This window comes from Anser anser (assembly GCF_964211835.1).
Source record: "Anser anser genome assembly, chromosome: 2".
Lineage (NCBI taxonomy): Eukaryota > Metazoa > Chordata > Aves > Anseriformes > Anatidae > Anser > Anser anser.
This window is the reverse complement of record NC_139721.1, coordinates 149,941,839-149,961,193: the sequence shown is the minus strand read 5'-3', so window position 1 is coordinate 149,961,193 and position 19,355 is coordinate 149,941,839. Positions and strand designations below refer to the sequence as shown.

Genomic DNA, 19,355 nt, shown 5'->3' with positions numbered 1-19,355 from the left:
GCACTCATAAAAGAATTAGGCATAAACAGTACAGTACAATTGTTTTTATCTATTATTTTTTATCTATTCTATTCAAGCAGTTTCATGTTTTGTCCCCTGGAAGAAACTACCTCCTTGTGGTTAGAGAGTATACTTGACAAGTGAAGAATCAGTTCATTAGCTTGTGCATCCCAGTACAGCCAAAGAGAGAAGAGACTGAAGTGGGGAATCTGCTTCTACCAGTGGCTGGACAGTACGCTGATGTTGGACAAAAGATAGAAATTGAGTGATTGAGAGCTCTTTCTTTAGAAATGGAGGTATCTGGCAGAAGGAAATGTGTGAAATGAAGTTAGGCACAGGCCTTTGTACATCAATGTGTTGACATATATTATAAAGAATATGAGGCCCTAGTGTAGAAAAGGTCTCTAGAGTGTGCTTTTGCACATACAAAAGCTTTTAACCTTTATAAAAAGGTAGCAGAACAGACAGTGAAGTCAGGAGAAAAGGGTTTTCTGTCCCACCTGAAAACTGTTCAGATCGCTTGTGGGAGATACAAAGCAACGTGTATGAAATATCCACGATGGATATTTTTTCAGGAAATGGAAATACCTAACAGAGGCTGTTTTATCCTCACTGCATTAGAAACATCCCACCCCCCACACAACCCCCCCGCCCCCCAAGTCCTTAGTCCTTGATGTAAACTTCCAACACACTGTGGGCAATGAAGTGTAGCTACAATGAAATCCAGCAGTGTACTCCAGAAACATTATAGCTAAGCATAGAAAAATTAGAATAAATTTTTAACAACTCCCTGCAGATGTCCCTACTTTGCTATGTACAATAACTTCCAATTTCACAGGCATCTTAAAAAGAGGTGTTTTCGTTTACAGCTACTATATCCAAATACTTTACTTTGTATTGAGCATTTCCCATTATTTTTTATATTCACAGAATCACAGAATCACAGAATGGTTAGGGTCAGAAGGGACCTCTGGAGGTCATCTGGTCCAACCCCTGCTCAAGCAGGGACACCCAGAGCAGGGTGCCTAAGACCACGTCCAGCTGGCTCCCTCCCAAGGAGGAAGACTCCACAACCTCTCTGGGCAACATGTGCCAGAGCTTTCCAGTGTTTAGATGGAACCTCCTGTGTTTCAGTTTGTGCCCATTGACTCTTGTCCTGGCCAAAGAAGAAAATGGGCAATGGTGTTGTTGTTACAGAGCTATAACACTGTGGTTGGAGTTTGGTTGATTTGGCTTGAAATGGATTGCACTAAATGATATTTCTGAAGAATTTTAATCTGATTCACCACCTTCTCACCCTTCAGAGGATTATTTTTTTAATGGAAATATTTCCTAAGGACACCAGAAATTATGTGACTTGTTAAAACTCATAGATTGCTTCCTGGGACACCCTTTCAATCCACACTATTTGGGAAGTTTCTGAGCACTTCTGCATGAAACTTCAAAGTTTGTAAAGAAAAGATTTTGAGATTTATTGCAACTACAGAACTTTTGCTCGATTTCTAATTATGGACAGAATATGTGTACATGTAACACACCTTTGGCCTTTTACTGCCTGTACTACCTCATACAAAGTCAGAAAACTTTTATTTAGCATAACACAATGTCATGGAAACTTAATGAAATTTGTTAAATATCATACACTGCCAAAGGACTAGTTTACAATTTTATTAGTGATAAAACAAAAACAAAAACAAAACAACACTACTGAACTCTCAATGTCTTTCCTAACCATTGGAAATAATTAATATTTACAAGTATACTAACAATAGTCTCATCTTTAGAAAGACAATTAATGGTTTCTCTGAGCTAATAATGATTCTCAAAAAGATTAGTCTGATGATTACACTTCTCTCCTTTCCCAAGCTTTCAAAATTCATCTTTTTGCCAAGATGCATTAGACACAACTCCAAAGTATGGTTTCATCATCGACCTGTATTCTCTATCATGAGTTTATACTGAGTGAAGATATACAGATGGTACACTGGAAAAGTAGAATAGAGTACACTCTTTGCCTGTTGATAGTTGTCGTCATTTGATTTCTGAGATACATAGATTCTGCATTTATAAATCAAACAGTTGAACAACTCCATTTTACTGGCCTGAAAAGGGTTTTAATACATAATTATTTAATTTTCATTTTTCTATCAGGAAGGGATATTATGTTTACCTTTAATGAGAAGAGGACTAAAATGTTAACACTCTCCCTCCTCCGCCCCCCCCCCCCCCCTTTTTTTTTTTTTTGAAAATGATGTTTAATGTGGCACTGAATAGTTAGGTTGAGGCAATCATTCAGTTTTGGAAACAACATTTTCAAGACAGCCACACAGCTAGCCTTACAATAATTTTAGACCTTGCAATGTAAAACAGAATCTTTCCAACTTTCCCTCTGATTAACAATAGTCTAGAAGTAATCATAACATTATCAAGATTTTAAAGAAGCAGGCTATCAATTTCTTTTTCTGAAGATTTTAGCTGAAGTCACATATTATAGTTAAGGTTCCAGAGGAAGAACAGAAAAATTATAGGATCTTTTGTTTTCCTTTATTTCCTTAGGGGTACAGCTGGTAAGAATCACATCCTTGTAAGAGATGGACAGTCCAGGGAACCGTTTAACTATAAAATAACCCTTAAGGAACAGAAACATTATGACATACTGGTGTTTTGCTAAATACTCTTACCAATGCCTCCAGCTGATGCTGTAATAATTTTTTTTTTCATTTATTTTTGTTTCTAAAGGAAACATTAGAAACTTTAATTTCTATTTATCAGGAGTGGCTATGGTCAATTATGTGATCCTAAATACACTGTAGTCCTTTTTTTATATGGCAATGATATATTTCCCTTGTTCATTAATAAATTAATAAAGATATAATATCAAGTTAACAAAAATCTTGCAATCTCTGTTTTTGTTGTTGTAATATAATCTAGTTCAAAAAGGTATAAATTCTAATATATAGAATATATATCTATATACATTTCTGTTCTATCCAGGAATGCAGAAACTACTTCCTTTTTATGCTTTTGTTATTTTGTTTGTCATTATTACCTTGCTCAGAGAGATGGTCCAAATTAGGAGAACTATTAGCCTATTTTTGTGTCTGTAAACATTGATTAACTGAGAAGGATTGGAGATCTTTAGGTACCTAGTGGTCATTTGCATAACAGTGGATAATGCACTGAAATGGGTTGGAAATTGACTTTATTTCTGACATGTCAGTTAAAATTTATGTCACATTTTCATATAATTGTGGAATGAAAACCCATCCACAACATAATTTTCTTTCAAATTATTGAGCAAGGCAAAACTGACAAGGTGCACAGGATTCAATGTGTGAGGAGGGTTTAATTGTATTTTAACAATCAAAGAGAAATATTTTTCAGATGTAAAAACAACTCAGAACTGCTTTTTCAAAGGTATATATCCTGTGCATGACACAAATATTTTATCATGTAACACAAAGGTTTTGTTTGTTTGTTTGTTTGTTTGTTTTGACTAGGGTTTCTTGATGTCAGATACAGGTAGAGAATGCTTAGAGGACAATGGACATAGAGCAAGAAATTCAAAAGGATCTCTCCCCAGTTATCTGCTCTTAGTACTAAAGTTTTTTGTTTGTTTGAAGTTGAAATATTACTAAAAAAAAAAAAAAAAGTAAATCCTTTTTGGAATCAGAATTGTTTTAAATTAAACTGACAAGCAGACAAATTACTGCTTGTGAATAGCACTTAAAGAATAAGACAATGTGTCAATTCAGTGTCCTCATACTAACCGAGTGCATGGATGGCAGCCGTTTCTCTGAATGCAGATGAACACTAAAGTTGTTTTCACTGTTTAGACATTGTTCTTCCAAGCTTCCAGAGCAGTGCGAGGGTGCAGGATAATGTGTATCACTGCACAGAAAGCCACAAAGATGTTTAGAAGAAAAGAACGTGAGAAATGTGAGTGATTGCCTGCACAAAAGGTGTATTTTAAGGTTTAAAATTTATTTCACTGGCAGTGTTTAGTGGGGCTAATATCTCTGTCTTCTCTTAAAAATTTAGAGATGCAGCCTACTGATTTGATAGCTCTCTTACCACAAATACCAAAACTTTGAATCTTAATCTGTTCCGTAAAAAGACACTCTGAGTTATATGAAAATAACTCTATCTTTATGTAAAACCCAATTAAAGTCAGTTGGCAAAATGCATATAAAAATGTAAAATACACAGCTGCCACCTTTTGTGTGGTACTACTACCACCCATATCTAAGGCTTCATAAATTGTTTTATAAAGACACTCAATATAAGTATTCAGCCCTGTTCATTTGGCATACCACTGTTCAGAATAGCATAACACATTAGACCAAACTGAGGCTCTTCATGTTGTTCAGAGCACCTCTGGACCCAAGATGTTCATTGAACTGTAAAAAAATGAATAAGAAAAAAAATATTTTAAGGGGAAATACAGTATTATTTAAATAATAATGATAAAAATGAGGCCTGGTTATGAATATTAGGATCTGTAAAACTCTTCTGCCAAAATAAAAACCAGCAGAAACTAAGCTAGTCATAGTAATAAGCCAATGAATTCCTACCAAGAAAAATCACAAGATTCTAATTTGCACTCTTTTGGAAAAAAAATCTGTGGACAAATTAACAATCTGAAAAGACAAATGGACTGAATGTTCTCCTTAATGCATTAATGAAACAGTATGTGCTCAGTTTCATGAAATATTTACCCCAGATCTTCAAAGTATATGACTTTTCTTAAGAAAGTTAACCAGAATCGGTGGATAACTATTGCTTAACAGTTAAAACAGTAAGTCATTGTTTCTTCTTCTCTACTTAAAAAATATATATAATCTTATTTCTGCTATATGTTAAAGTGCACTAATTTTGAGCTTTATTATTCTTTGTTCCTGTGTAGTTCTCAGCATGCAAAATGTTTAAAAGGTAGAGAATAACATAATAAATGAATCTCTTTAGATTCAGCTATTTTAAAGCTTATAAAAAATTAAAAAGTAACATATGGAGATACATAGCTAACAATGGTAGGAGTGGATTTCTGAGATGATCAAGCGTTTTATTTTTCTCATGGTGCATTCTATTAGTCTGTACTTTAATATAACAATGAAATAATAGAAGAAAATAGGTCAAAATGAATCAATAAAGGTTTTTCACAATTGCGTTAGATTAGGTAGCCATACAATAACATATTAAGAGAAATATCAGTACCACAGCTGTTATTTCACAAACATTTAATATTCCCAGTAGCTGGAAAAGAAGCATATTAAAAGCAGTTAGATTACTCAGAGATCCATATTCCTAATAAAGATGTGAAACAATTACAATTTATGCCTTCTTCAAATGATCACAAGAAAAATAATTGATATCAATATATATTGAAAGTTGGGATAGATAACAAGGTTGAAGACACCGTTATAGCTGCAGGGACTTTTGTGCACTTTTGAAAGACTCTTAAAAGGTTAATGGTGGAAAGGAGAAACCAGGGAGCTACTGCTCATCCTGTCTCTACAGCTAATCTTTTTCTTCTGCATTCTGAAAAACGCCTCACAGGCAAAACATCACCTCTAACCTTGTTTTCTGTTCTGTGTATTTTATTAACCTTTCTTTTCTAAGTCTACAGTTTTCACTCAAGTGCAACCCCGATAGCAATTCTAGGTTGACTGATTATTATTATTTTTTTATAATGAGTAAGGTGTTACCATGATATTATTTCAGCAAAAAGGCTATGTTTAGTTGCCACAGCAATTAAGCAATAATAACTCTAGTCTTTACTTGTCTATCAAAGTTGTCAATCCAGCTCCTGCTTCCCAGTACCAATTTTGGCATTTGTTTACACAGTATCACTTCATTTAAGTAAACGCAGCTGAGCTAGTCTGAAACAGAAAACAAGCAGTTGTGGGCCTGTTATTAGTTGGGTAGGCATCCATGGCACAAGTCAATGCTGGTCAAATGGAGCAACAAAATCAGTTAATCTTTGTCACAGCTGTGTGACAGAAAAAAAGCTCTGTATTAATGGGTTCTTTGGGAGGCACAGACTGTTTCCTATCTGAATGATGCTTCACTGACAACATCCTTTGGTTTCCAGTCTTTTGATACTTCTGGGACTGATTCAGAGCACAACCAGTGATTTGAGTACTTGCAAAGAAAACAGGAATAAAGTACCAGCTATGCAGACGATTGATTTCTTTCCTCTCTGAAGGGCTAGCACTTAGTAAATGGACATGATTCTCACTGAAAAAAACCTGAACTTTTGTACCCTTGGGGTTTCCTTAGGTTATGGGTGTGATAGCCTTAGGAGAATTTTCCAGTTCCCTCTGCAGGATATACGTTATTTAGTAATCTCTGGATTGCAGGTAAATCTACAGCTCAAAGAAATCCCATAGAAGCCCAACTTCCTGTTCTTTAGCTTCTATGTAAGAGGAACCGTGTTCATAGCCCAGATAGGCCTGTGGTTCACTCAAGTAGGGCGTACAGCTTTCAGGCTTCAGAGCATGGTCCTAAGTCTAGACACAGCTTCAGAGTAGCAATACTGGATGGTTTATTCTCAGCAGCAGCCATTTCTCAGGCCTTGTTGACAAAATTAATGTAATCTGTGCACATGTTTTTTCCTCATGACTTCATTTTTTTTGGAAATGCATTTGGTTAAAGAAATGGTCTCTGATCAACAAAACTTCTCTGGACAATCAAACCCAACTCCATTAAATTATTAGACCACCTGACAGATGGTGACTGCTGATGTTCTCTTTGACAATCTACTTCTCCTTTATGCCAATGAACATATAGAAGCAGTTTCCAAATTTTAGAGCTTTTTTTTTTCTTTTTTTTCTTTTTATTTCTTTTTTTTTTTTCTTTTTTCTGTATTGAGCATTAACATCAAGCTCCTGGACCTGAATACGTTGATAACATAGAGTTCAGGAATTCTATAGGTGAGGCACAAATTTTATGTAGAGGCACTGTGTTGGACATTTTCATTCATACCTGTAACATTACAGCTGACTAACACTATTTGAAGGCTATTAGGATGATTAGTTTACTAGTTATAGGTAACTATTTTTCTGTTTTTACAAAATATAATTTTTATATATATATATATATAATTTTTTTCTTACCACTCTATATTGGAAGTGTTTGCTTTCTAAATTAACATGCTGACATTAAAGTAATTGATTTGGAATTTGGTTACTGAGGGGACAAAAGAATAAAAAGATGGAGGAGGAGAAGGAATCACCCCCAAAAAAATCTGTAAGTGCCAAATAAAAATGTTTTTTCTATATTGCTTTATTCTGAACTGCTTTAATTATTTCCTACCTCTGATCACTAGCTTTGCATTTTTATATACCTTTTCCGGGGTTAGCTTCTTACAAGGTACGAGGATCTATGTAGGTCCCCTCCTTTTTTGATATCTTATATGGACTTGTAAACCTCTTGCCTCCAAATTCTACTGATAAGGCCTCAGCAATGTTGAAGCATGTTCAGGCCAGAAAGAATATATGAAGAAGCAGTCCTAAATAGTTTTTTTTTCCTAAGTTTTATTTTGACATTATATTCTTCTGCTTACTACCATTCCTACTACATACTGTCAAACTCATAATTTTTTTCTTCTTTGTCTCTCCATTGATGTCCCCCCTCCCCCCCTTTTTTTTTTTAATTTTTATTTGAGTGTCTGGATATGTGTGAATCTTTTTGTTCTTCTGATAATACGTCACTTGGTTGATGCCCTTTTTCCAGTCCTAGACCCAGCATGACATTGGCTAGTCATGTCATGTGGCTACCTACTTACTCCCCCTACAATTTTTCTGCTTTGTATCTTTCTATCTTAGACTTTTCATGAGGTTTGAAAAGTCTGATGTCTGATGGCTTCTGGTGATTCATCAGAACTCGGCACTGCAGCCTTGATCTCTGTTGATCTTTGAGGGCTTCTGTGAAAACAATCAGAAAAATTATGGACTACTTCTATTAACTGTAATTGCAGTTAAAGAACCTGTAGTGCACCCTGTCTAAGGAACTTGCCTTGAACTGCAGGAAAAGAGAAATGAACACTGTCTCCATTGTTAAAAACAGTGAATATCCTGAAAAGGCAGGTCACCGTCAGTGCTCATCCAAGACAAGAAAACAGAGAGAGAGAATGTTTTCCTGAATTCCAATGAGCTGTTATATCAGATTTGCCTTCGCCATGACCACAGGGATTCACATTCAAGATAAACTAACAAAAGAGATTTTATTTAATAACAGACAAGTTGTAACAGGGTCAGACATACAACAGGAGAGCATGTCATAGCTGCTGACTTCTCAGTCTAAACAGAAACAAATTAACTTCTCAGCCTGTTCAGTTACAGAGGGAAGATACCTCAGTACAAATTTGTAAGGATACCTTTTCTTGACCACTGAAAGATGCAATGACACTAGTTATGGAAAAGCGCTTCTATGCCTGAAGAAAGAAAAACTTTAATTCTGAGCTAATTCAATTCCTTTAACACTCTCTTTCTTATAAGAACAAATCCAGCAAAATTTGTATTATTTATACCTTTCACTTAACAGGAAACAAATGTGAGAAAAGGAAGCAGATGTGAGAAAAAAAAAAAAAAAACTTGTAAAATTTTTTTTAAGGCCTGTTATAAGATATTTTCAACAGCATATGCATAGAAAAAAAAAATAATAAAATAATAGAATCATAGAATTATTCAGGTTGGAGAAGACCTCAAAGATCATCTAGTCCAACCTTTAACCTAGTACTAAAGTCCACCATTAAACCATGCTACTAGGTTCTAAATCCACATGTTTCTTGAAGACCTCCAGGGATGGTGGCTCAACCATATCCCTGGACAGCCTATTCCAATGCCGCAAAACCCTTTCAGTAAAGAATTTTCTCCTAATATCCAGCCTGAACCTCCCCTAGTACTTATCCTTACTCTCATCTTATCACTTGGTGCTTGGGAGAAAAGCCCAATCCCCACCTTGCTACAGCCTCCTTTAAGGTAATTGTAAAGTACAATAAAGTCTCCCCTGAGCCTTCTTTTCTCCAAGCTGAACAGCCCCAACTCTCTCAGCTGCTCGTCATAAGACTTGTTTTCTAGAGCCATCACCAGCTTCGTTTCCCTTCTTTGGACATGCTCCAGCAACTTGATATCCTTCTTGTAGTGAGTGGCCCAAAACTGAATACAGTTTTCGAGGTGCAGCCTCACCAGAGCCGAGTACAGGACAATCATTTCCTTGGTCACTTCCTTTATCACTTCCTGCTGCCCACTCTATTTGAGATTCAAGCTATAATGCTGTTGGCTTTCTTGGCCACCTGAGCACACTGCTGGCTCATATCCTTTCAGTCCATGGAGGCAAAGTTAGGACAACCACAGTCTTTTAGAAAATCCCATCCTGCTATCATTTGAAATGAGAACAAATACTTATAACTTATTTTCCTACAAATTAAACTATTACATCAATATTTTCTGATTTCCTGACAGCATTTTTTTTTTCTCTTAAAGGATCCCAATTTATAGCTCAACAAATTCTTGCCATAAGGAAAAGTTCAAAGTAGCATTATGGAAGAGGTTGGAATGTTGGAATGTTGGAATTTCATAGTGTATACTGATATGTAATAGGGACTTTGCTTCAGAGTGTACTTTCAGTCAATATTTTTATAATTCCCTAAAGTGTATCAGAATCAATATGTTGAACTAAATTTTGCTAGCTTATCAATTTCTGAATTTATGTGAAGGTATTACCTTCTTCAGGAATTACATTCTTGGCCAGACTATAATCTTGCTCTGAAAATACAACACACAGCCATGACAGATAAACAAATAGAGTCCCCAGCTGTCCTCACTAAAACCAACGTGCAGTGTAGAATTCTTGTGTTTTGTTTGTTTGTTTGTTTGTTTGTTTTTCATCAACATCGTATAAGGAAGTAATATTGAAAATAACCTTGGTAGCGTCTTCTCAAAAGGGGTTTTCAGATCAATATTGTATAATAAAGCTCACTTTTCTCCTTTCCTTAGAGTAGGAAATCAAGAGCCAGTTGAAGGACCATATGGTTTAGAAGTTCTTATTTGTTTAGTTAGCTGATACCACAGACAGGAAATCAATGTATAGGAATTTAACAACCATATTTCCATCTGTTTTATGTGGGTGATGCCATCAAAGAAGCTGACAACTCTCAGCAATCCTCCAGCATATGTCAGCTTTTGGTAGTGCTACAGGTCTAAAGTCCATTCTCTCACCTGCCTCAAACAGTAGCAGGAGCCAAAATTGAAGACGATCTCTGTGGAAGGCCTATGGCTATACAACCTGTTTAGGTGTGAACAGATATTTCTGGATTTAGCTATGTTTTATACGATATGTCATCTTTTGTCATAGAAGTTTTGATGTAATTAGTACCAGCTGAAGTAAATTTCAGTGTACCCAGATCAAAACAAGATTTTATATAATATGTTGGCATGCTGAAAATCTGCTCATCAGGTGCAGTGTCTACTGAGATTTACTAGTTACTGGAGAGCATAAAGGGACCCTTTTTAAATCAGACTAAATTTCACAGTCCCTGTATACTTTGAAGTCATTGCCGCTCTCCATGTCTGGGGGGTTTAAAAGAAAGCCATAAATTGGTTTTGTGTGTCAACTGAACACACATTAGAAACATTTAGAAATATTATTAGTGTCACTTACAAGTCATGGAGAATCTTGTAACTATGCTAGTTTTCATGATTTTCACTGGAATAAAAGATATTCAAGCTGCTCATTCTAGTTACTGTTCTCAAAATACCAGAGAAATGGTAAATTACAAATTTAGGCTCTAAAGATGAATTTAATCAAGAGAAGAAAATTTCCATTCTTATACAAATAATCAGTTGAATATTGCAATTTGCATTCTACTGCTTGTGCTTTCACTTGTGGGTCTTAATCAAGATCACCATTGCACCTTGTAGACAGCCAGATTATTAGTATATTTGGTAGCTTGCCACCATATTTGGCAGCCTGGCAGAATCAGAAAAAAAAAAAAAAAAAAGAAAAGTAAGCCTATTAGAAAGTCAGGAAAGCCAACATCCTTTCAGAAAGCTTTAATCTAGGTTTCCATATGCTGTACCTTTCTGAGGATAAGAATTAATTCTCGTCTTACTGCTCTCTTTCCATCTTTCAGAGCATTCTCCTCTGAATACTATTTCAGAAGAAAAACTCCTTTTTTTCATCTGTTGGCCTGGATACTGATTATCATTTCCAGATTCTATTGCCTTCTATGTAAGTACTCATGAGAAAGCTGCTTAGAACTAAAGAGAATACTTTCATTGTAATTACATTTGGTTGGCATGATGGATGTATATCTTTAAAAGAAAACACAATGTATCCTTACATTTTGCTGTACTTTGTACCATGTTCCTTCATCAGGTTAGCCTTAATGGCAGATTTGGAACACACTAACTCTAAGGAATGGACCATTAAAATCAGAGAGACTATAGAATATAGTAGAGAAAAGCTGGGAGAAAAACAATGGCAATTCTCAACCCAAACCATTTTATGATTCTATGAATTCTACTTCTGTCTCTGCTGTGAATCTTTTTGGACCATAGGTTCTTCCATTTCCTTTCCTACTCAATTGCTGTGGCCATTTAGAAGGTAAACTCTCCTGAATGATCTTCTCATTCTGTGAATTTCTATAATAACTGATATAATGTGGCTTCAGTTTTTCTTGAGATATATATTGAATATCAATAAAAGCAACAAATAATAACAATCACTACCAAACAGAAAATAATTAGCTGTCATTAAGTCCATTTACAAAAGATATCAATTACTAAACACTCTTAATATGTGAGCATCATCCTGGAATATGAGATTAGAGATAGAGGGAAACATAGTGAGGGAACAAACAAGCCTGTTTTACCTTTGTTTGGTAAGAAAGAATGTCTATATCTCCTCATCCATAATGCTTAACCTCTAAAAGGTGTTTCCCTTCCAGATGTAATGTTCAGGTTAGAAGAGTATTGGGTACTCTAAGATTTGAATATGCAATTCCTTGAGTATTTTTTTTTCTTTTTTTTTCCCCCCCGGATAAACCTAGCAAATTGAAGAAACTCCCGATCTGCTACAGATGAAACCTGGAAGATGATGTAGACAATATAGTATTTATGAGATTTGATTTTTCATAATTTCATGTAGTTTGCCATAGAAAATGCTGAAAAGAATCCGGGGGTGGGGTGGTGGGGTGTGTGTGGGAAATAATAATAAAATTAAAAAACAAACAAACAAACAAACAAAAAAACAGTTTTAATGTACAACTGAAAACAGCCATTTGTTCCAATGAGGTCTCTTACACCTGATTAGTTTTAAAAATATGGTTGCAGAAAAAAAGAGCGTTTTCTTATTCACACTAAATGACTTTTAAGGTCAAAACTTAAACTATCCTATGGCATTTAATTACCTGAAAATGCTATTTACTACTTTGGGCAGTACAATGTTATACTGATTATCATTTAATTACAGTACAAAACATAATGATTCATAGATGCAAAATTTATTTATTTTAGGATTTGTGATCCATTATACAAAATGGTAATTATAAGGAAAAAAGATAAAAGTAGGCTCAGAACAGATTTCTTCTGTTTAATTTGGAAGAAAAAAAAATAATCATATCCATTTAACCTGCAGAAACACTTGCATTATGATACTGTTTTCTCTGTTTACATACAATGAACCATACATATATTAATATATATAAAACTACCAGTATCAAGACATTTCTGTAATAGTCTAAACTAATAGAAAATAAAAATAATTAATAATTTAAAAAGTTGTATTAAATAGGTAAAACAATAGTCTAAAACAACCTGTAATAGCCTGAAACAATCAACAACCTTGATTAATTATGATTACGCCAACTAAAATACTTCCTCTCATTAGTTTAGTAATTCATTCGTAGCCCCAACCTAAGATGTTGTACACAAAAGCCCAAGGAGCACAGAAGCTGGATAAGCCTCTTTCTCTTGAGAGAGATCTCTCAAGATCTTCTGAAGTGCCACTTTTATTTCCTGTGCTTGGTCTGTGTGGTGGCTCTAATGGCACTCAATCATGTGTTCTGGATCCCAAATATACTGACCAACTCTTCTGCACCAGTTGGCCAAAAGATGGCCATGCTAGCAGGAAAATGGAAGAAATGTTGACATTCTTATGATCTATAGGCCCAGAAGCTGTGTGCAGAGGCTGGAGCTGGAGGCACAGGTGAGTTATTGTTCTTGCACATGGCCTTTGAATATGAATTAGCAGTAGTAGCAAAAAAAGGAATTTAACTCAAAGAGGATGAGAACCATTAGTATGCCATAAGCCATTATGCATGGCTTTTTGGTACAGACGTATATTTTGGAGGATCAAAAAAAATAATAATAGCAATCAGATCATGGTTAACCAGTCAGTGGTTGCCAAAAGTTTCGGTGCCACAATAACTTTTGCAGGTCATTTAGCTTATGCATGAAGATAAATATCTTTACCTGTCCACACATGTGTGTCTAAGAGAATTTAGATGTCAAATATAGTCTTGTGGTGATTGAAAATTTAGTCAGTATAGTCACCCTTAAGTGGTTATCTACATTCTCCTCTGTGTAGTTGTCAAGTATCCATTGAATGTATTAACTAGAAAGGCTACTTTCAACTGTTTTTCAAAGGTCATGGCAACCATGAGATGTTCCTGAGGTCTGGAGCAAACTTGTCTTCAAGAAGGGCGAGACGGAGGATCCAAGGAACTACAAGTCATTCAGACACCTCAATCCCTGGGAATGAGATAGAACAAATAATTTTGGAAACCATTTCCAAACTCATGAAGGACAAGAGGGTGACTGAGTATAGTTAACATGGATTTGTGATGCCTGACCAAACTGATAGCCTTCTATGATAAGATAAATGGCTTAGTGGATGAAGTGAGTACAGTGAATGTTGCTTATCTTGGTTTCAGTAAGGTTTTTGACGTTGTCTTCCATAACATCCTCATGAACATGTACATAAAGTATGGACTAAATATACAGATGGTGAGATAGACTGAAAACTGTCTGCAAAGCTCAAAGAGTTGTGATCAGTGGCACAAAGTCCAACTCTAGGCCAGTTACCGGGGTTGTGCTTCGGTCATTGATACTGAGTCCAATACTGTTTTACAACTTCATTAATGACCTGGATGATGGGACAGAGTATACCCTCAACAGCTTTGCAGATGATACCAAACTGGGAAGAATGACTGATACACCACAGGCTTGTGCTGCCATTTCAGAGGTACCTCAACAGGCTGGATAAATGGGCAAACAGGAATATCATGATTTCAACAAAGGAAAATGTTTAAGTCCTACACCTGGAAAGGAAGAACCCCATGTGACAGGCTGGGGATAAACCAACTGGAAAGCAGCTTTGCAGAAATGGCCCTGTGGGTTATCATAGACACTCAGTTGATGTGCCATTGCAGAAAAAAAAAAAAAAAAAAAAAAAAAGAAAAAAAAGTCAGTTGTTTCCTGGGCTGCATTGAAAACAGCATTTCTGCCAGTAGGTCAAGGGAGATGACACTTGACCTCTGCTCTGGTCAGGTGCATTCTGGCCTCCCCAAGGCCAGACAAGAGACCTAGTCATATTGGAGTAAGTCCACAGCAGGGTCACAAAGGTGATTAAGTAACTAGAGAATCTGTTGTACAAGGAGAAGCTGGGAGAGATGGTAATGTTCAGCTTGGAGAAGAAAAGGCTCAGGGAGAATTTTAGTCGTGTATATCAATACATGATGGGAGGGGTTAAAGATGAAACCAGGCTCTTCTCATTGATGCTTAGTGAAAGGTAAAGAGCCAACGGGCTCAAACTGAAATGGGCAGAAATTCCGTTTAAACTTAAGGAAGAACATTTTAACATCAAGAATGATCATTGGACCAGATTGTCCAGAGAGACTGTGGAGTCTCCATCTTTGGAGATACTAAAAATTGAACTAGACAATATCCCTAGCAGAATGTTCTAGCTGGCTTCGCTCAGAGCAGAAGGACTGGGCTGAATGATCTCGAGAGGTCTATTCCGACCCCAACTAGTCTGTGATTTATATGATTTTTTATGAACAACTAAATCAAGTCTTTGGTGTATCAGAAGTCTATCTCAGTGACTTGCAATCATTTTGGGATTTGCTTTGAAGATGATGCTGATTTTTAATACATGCATTTATTACTGTTGGTTATTTGATGTAGTTCTGGTAGCATTACTTTTTCCAAGTTACCCTGGTTTAGCAGTATTTTCAACTATCAGATATGAAAAGACAGAATACAAAAAACCAAACACCTTTAATGCTTTAATACTTTTGTGGATATAAAGCGAGCATTTTCTAGCACCTGCTATAGACACAGGGAGAAATTAGAAAACTCGGGATAATAAAAGGAAATGAATATAGTTCCACTAGCTTAAAGAAACAAGTGGAAGAAATAGGGAAAACTGTACCATATTGACTTTTCAACCTGAAACTGTCGTATGCCAATGACTATTAGAAAAGGAGCAGATGGTCATTTAAAAGTCAAAAGACAGAATAGAAAACATAATCTGATTACTTTTAATGCCAATATTGTAAGGTCAATGTCAGATTTTTGCTGTTTGACTGATGAATTTCAGTCTTCTAAAGCCAGCAATATTCCAGGTGGTGTCTGTGCTGCCACAGGCCCACCCACAGATGTTTCATTAAAGTACTGAGATATTAATAGTGTCCCAGTAATACCACATCAGCTTCTCTGTGCTGGCACCCTCACAAGACTGTGAAGCAGACCCTGTCACTTGCACACCAGCTGGCTCTGGTCCGGTTAGTCTCTGCCCATCTGCTTCTTGCCATGTGCTGACCACTGTGTTTGCTTATTTTTCATTTCTAGACCAGTGGCCGAGGTAGCCTGTATAAGCTGGTTTAACGTTGCTATAGACTAAGTAATACTGTAATCTTTGCATATACAGATAGAAATTAGCACATTGCAAATACAAATAGAGGTTAATAGCATACTGGTGAAAACAAATAGAATGTATTATACAAGCAAAATATGATCTTAAGATTTTCCTGCTGCGAGACAGAACCACAAAAATAAATATTAATCCAACAAAATTTGGACTCTGCGGGTCCCAGAATTATGAAATTAGTGTAATTATATCCCAAACATACTTAGAGTAAATCTCTCTAACCATGCAATTAGAACTTGAACTGATCCAATTATGTTATGTAATGGTGTAGAGTAATTATGCGTAATGACACAATTATAATTTGTGATTATATCTTAAAAATCCTTCTGAAACTTTCAGAAAGAATATTGGGCACAAACTGCCACTCTTCTTTTCAAAATGAAGACACTCATCAGTTTCAGATATCGATTCCAAAATATTTATGCTGTTTGCAAGTAAATGGTGTATTATTTAGGAAAAAAAAAAAAAAAGAATACAGAGATCTAGTTGCTTAAAAATGATTTCTAAAGGCAAAAGAAAGTAAATGTAACATTCGCTGCAGTGATGGCTAGAACTATTTAAAATGTACTTTTATAAAGATATATGAAAGGAAATTTTTGCCATGTATATCAGAATTTCTGTGCCAGTAGTCTATCTTGGCACTCTTCATTACAGTACCTCAGTACCCTTCCTTGTATTTATTAACAGCATCTCTATAAAGCAATTTTATATAAAAAAGAGATGGCAATAAAAGTTTAAGAATTTATTTATTTATTTATTTATTTATTTATTTATTTATTTATTTTTTGCAACAGGAAAATACATTTTAGGGTAAGTAGGTATTTTGTCACAATTTTTCAAAACACGTTTTGTTTGGCTGAGAGCAGAGAGCAAACACCTCTACTACAGAGACATTCAAGGTGGAATAGCACTCTGGAGACATTTGCCATCTCTCATATTTCTCACTGAGACTAAAGCCACAGTTGTTCATTGAAAAAAATGTTCTGTCTTCACTGTCTTAACAATGGAAGTGAAGCCAAGTGGCTCATGGTAACACCATGCTACTGAGCAAAGAGAGGCCAGGCAAATACTGAGGAAAGGTCCAGGTAATTCTTATTTTCATTGAAAAGCAGCCCAAAGTAATTTCAAAGACTACCTTTTTAAGGTATTCTTATAGCTTACTCTTATAAGCTTTTATATTGGGAAAGTACAGACAAAAACCACTACCATTCCTGTAACTGAACTCCACATTTTTTATTCCTTATTATTAAATAAATAAATAATTAAATAAATAAATAAAGTTATACAATCCCAAAACAGGAAAATCTTATAACTCTTCTTTATACATCTCATCTGTTTGAAATACTTCTCCAAAAACTGTTCTGAATTGTCATTCAACATGACATTTGTAAACAGTAGGAAAATGTGATTCTAAAGATAATTCTAAGATGACATTTGTCACTAGGGATGAGATTAGTCTGACTAAATTGTGGACATCTGCTTTGACTTAATTGTATAGGCATCCCACTGTTATTATGGTGGATCAATCAATATAGTCAATTCTTATCTGCCTGAAGTAGATTTTTAAAAGAACTCAGCTGAATTAGCCTAGAAGTGTCTGATCTCAACTTATATAGAATTGATCATTTCACTATATCCATATACATATATTCATATATATATCCATATATATCTTTTTTTTTTTTTTCTTTTTGTCTAGTGATATTATGGAAACTAGTGGGGAGTTTAATATGTAACTTGTATTTATCACTGTGGAAAATATGCTTTGTATGTGTATCAAGTTTTGCAGCTCTAAGTAGAATTTTTTACAGCTAACCGATTTCTGTTTATGTCTGAAGTATCTGAACTGTGATGCTACAGATGACTTTCGATTTTTAAAGGTGATCGAAGGTACAAGCATAATCACAGGCAATATTATCTGTGTTGCCTTTGAAGCGCCATTCTGAGCAGTACTTTTCCATAATTTGGTGTTAGTTAAGTGCTGTGTTGGCCTAATAATAACAACGGACAGAGTTTTGAAAGGAGAGATAATATCCTTAATTATACCAACTGATATTGCTAGGATAAAAAATAAAATAAAATAAAATAAAATTAAAATTAAATTAAATTAAATTAAATTAAATTAAAAAAAAAAATAAAAAAGCCTTTGAGCTTCAAGGCTTACAAGTTGGTAAAAAGACCCTGGGAAGAAAATCTTACTTGAGTATTTTAAACATACGTGTGTATGTGTGAGTGTGTGTAAAGAAGATTTTAATTTTTTCCTGCTCTACGGTTACTTTAATATATTTTTCCTTTCCTGGATGTCCTGAATTTTTGCTTATATTTCTGAATTGGGTAACTTGTTACTTAGATATGCTGAAGATATGTTAAAGTGTACTGTATTATTAGAAAATAAAGTATTTGTGATATACTTCAGAGTTCTTTCCTCTGTGAAATTTTTGAATTTTATGAATATCTGTAGTGCTATGAAAACATTTATTGACATTATTCAGTGTTTCCAAAGTTTCCTGAAGGAAGTCTTCAAAAAATCATAATCTATTTCTTCTACTTTTTAACTGGCCTACTTTTTGTTCTGGAATATAAGAATTGTGTCCAACACTTCTAAAAGTAGGATTCACATTAGATATTGGAAATTAATCAACAGGCCTGAGGAATGCTGGAAATGTGAAATGAGACTGTGTTTTCTCTCTGTTTTTTCCTTAGGGCACTAAGATTTCTATTGTCTGAAAATTTCGTCTCTCTTTGGGACACAGTGATAGGACCAGGAGGTTTTCTGTGAACTGCATTACTTTTATTTAACTCTGGTACATGTTGTAGATATACGTTATAGAGAAAAACTGCCTAAAGTTGCATATCATCTAATACTGAAAGATTATTATGATTAAAAAAAGAAAAATAAAAGGAGAGAAAGAATGAGAAAAAAAGCTCTTGACAAAATGTATCTAACTTAGTATGAGCTCTTAGGCATAAATATAGTATACATTGTATAAATGAATACATGTATAAATAAATAGGAAGTCATTGAAAAAGTCAATCTTAGGGACATTACTGCATAAGGAAACAATAAATTGGAGACTGCTGTAACAGAAAGTAAAGAGGAAGGAAGCTAAAATACAATTAGAGCAGAATGAAATTAGCAACAAGATTATGGGAAATTTTGATAAAATTTTACATTTATTATTATAATTTTTAGGAAAATAATGCAGGGAATTAAGAATCCAAGTCACAACGCCAGGTAAATATACTCACCTGGATGCAGAAGGTATAGAATTAAATTGGTGTTTGGTCATGCTCCTTCTTTTTCCAGAACAAGTAACTAAGAGTGTTCTACATGATTCTGACGTTGAGTTAGATGTGAAATTTTACCTTGAACCTGAGAAATCTTGTTGTCAGTTTTCTTAAAAATATTATATGAAAAGTTT

General features: G+C 34.9%; 1 long non-coding RNA gene across 2 annotated transcripts in view; it reads left to right on the top strand.

Annotated features, from left to right (window-relative positions):
• Positions 1–18,393, top strand: part of LOC310895238 — a 106,091-nt gene extending 87,698 nt beyond the window's left edge. For both annotated transcript variants that reach the window (XR_014580565.1, XR_014580566.1), the window contains 2 exons: positions 11,135–11,232; positions 13,650–18,393. This is a non-coding gene — a long non-coding RNA (uncharacterized lncRNA). The remainder of the gene's footprint in view (positions 1–11,134; positions 11,233–13,649) is intronic.
• Positions 18,394–19,355: the final 962 nt, after the last annotated feature.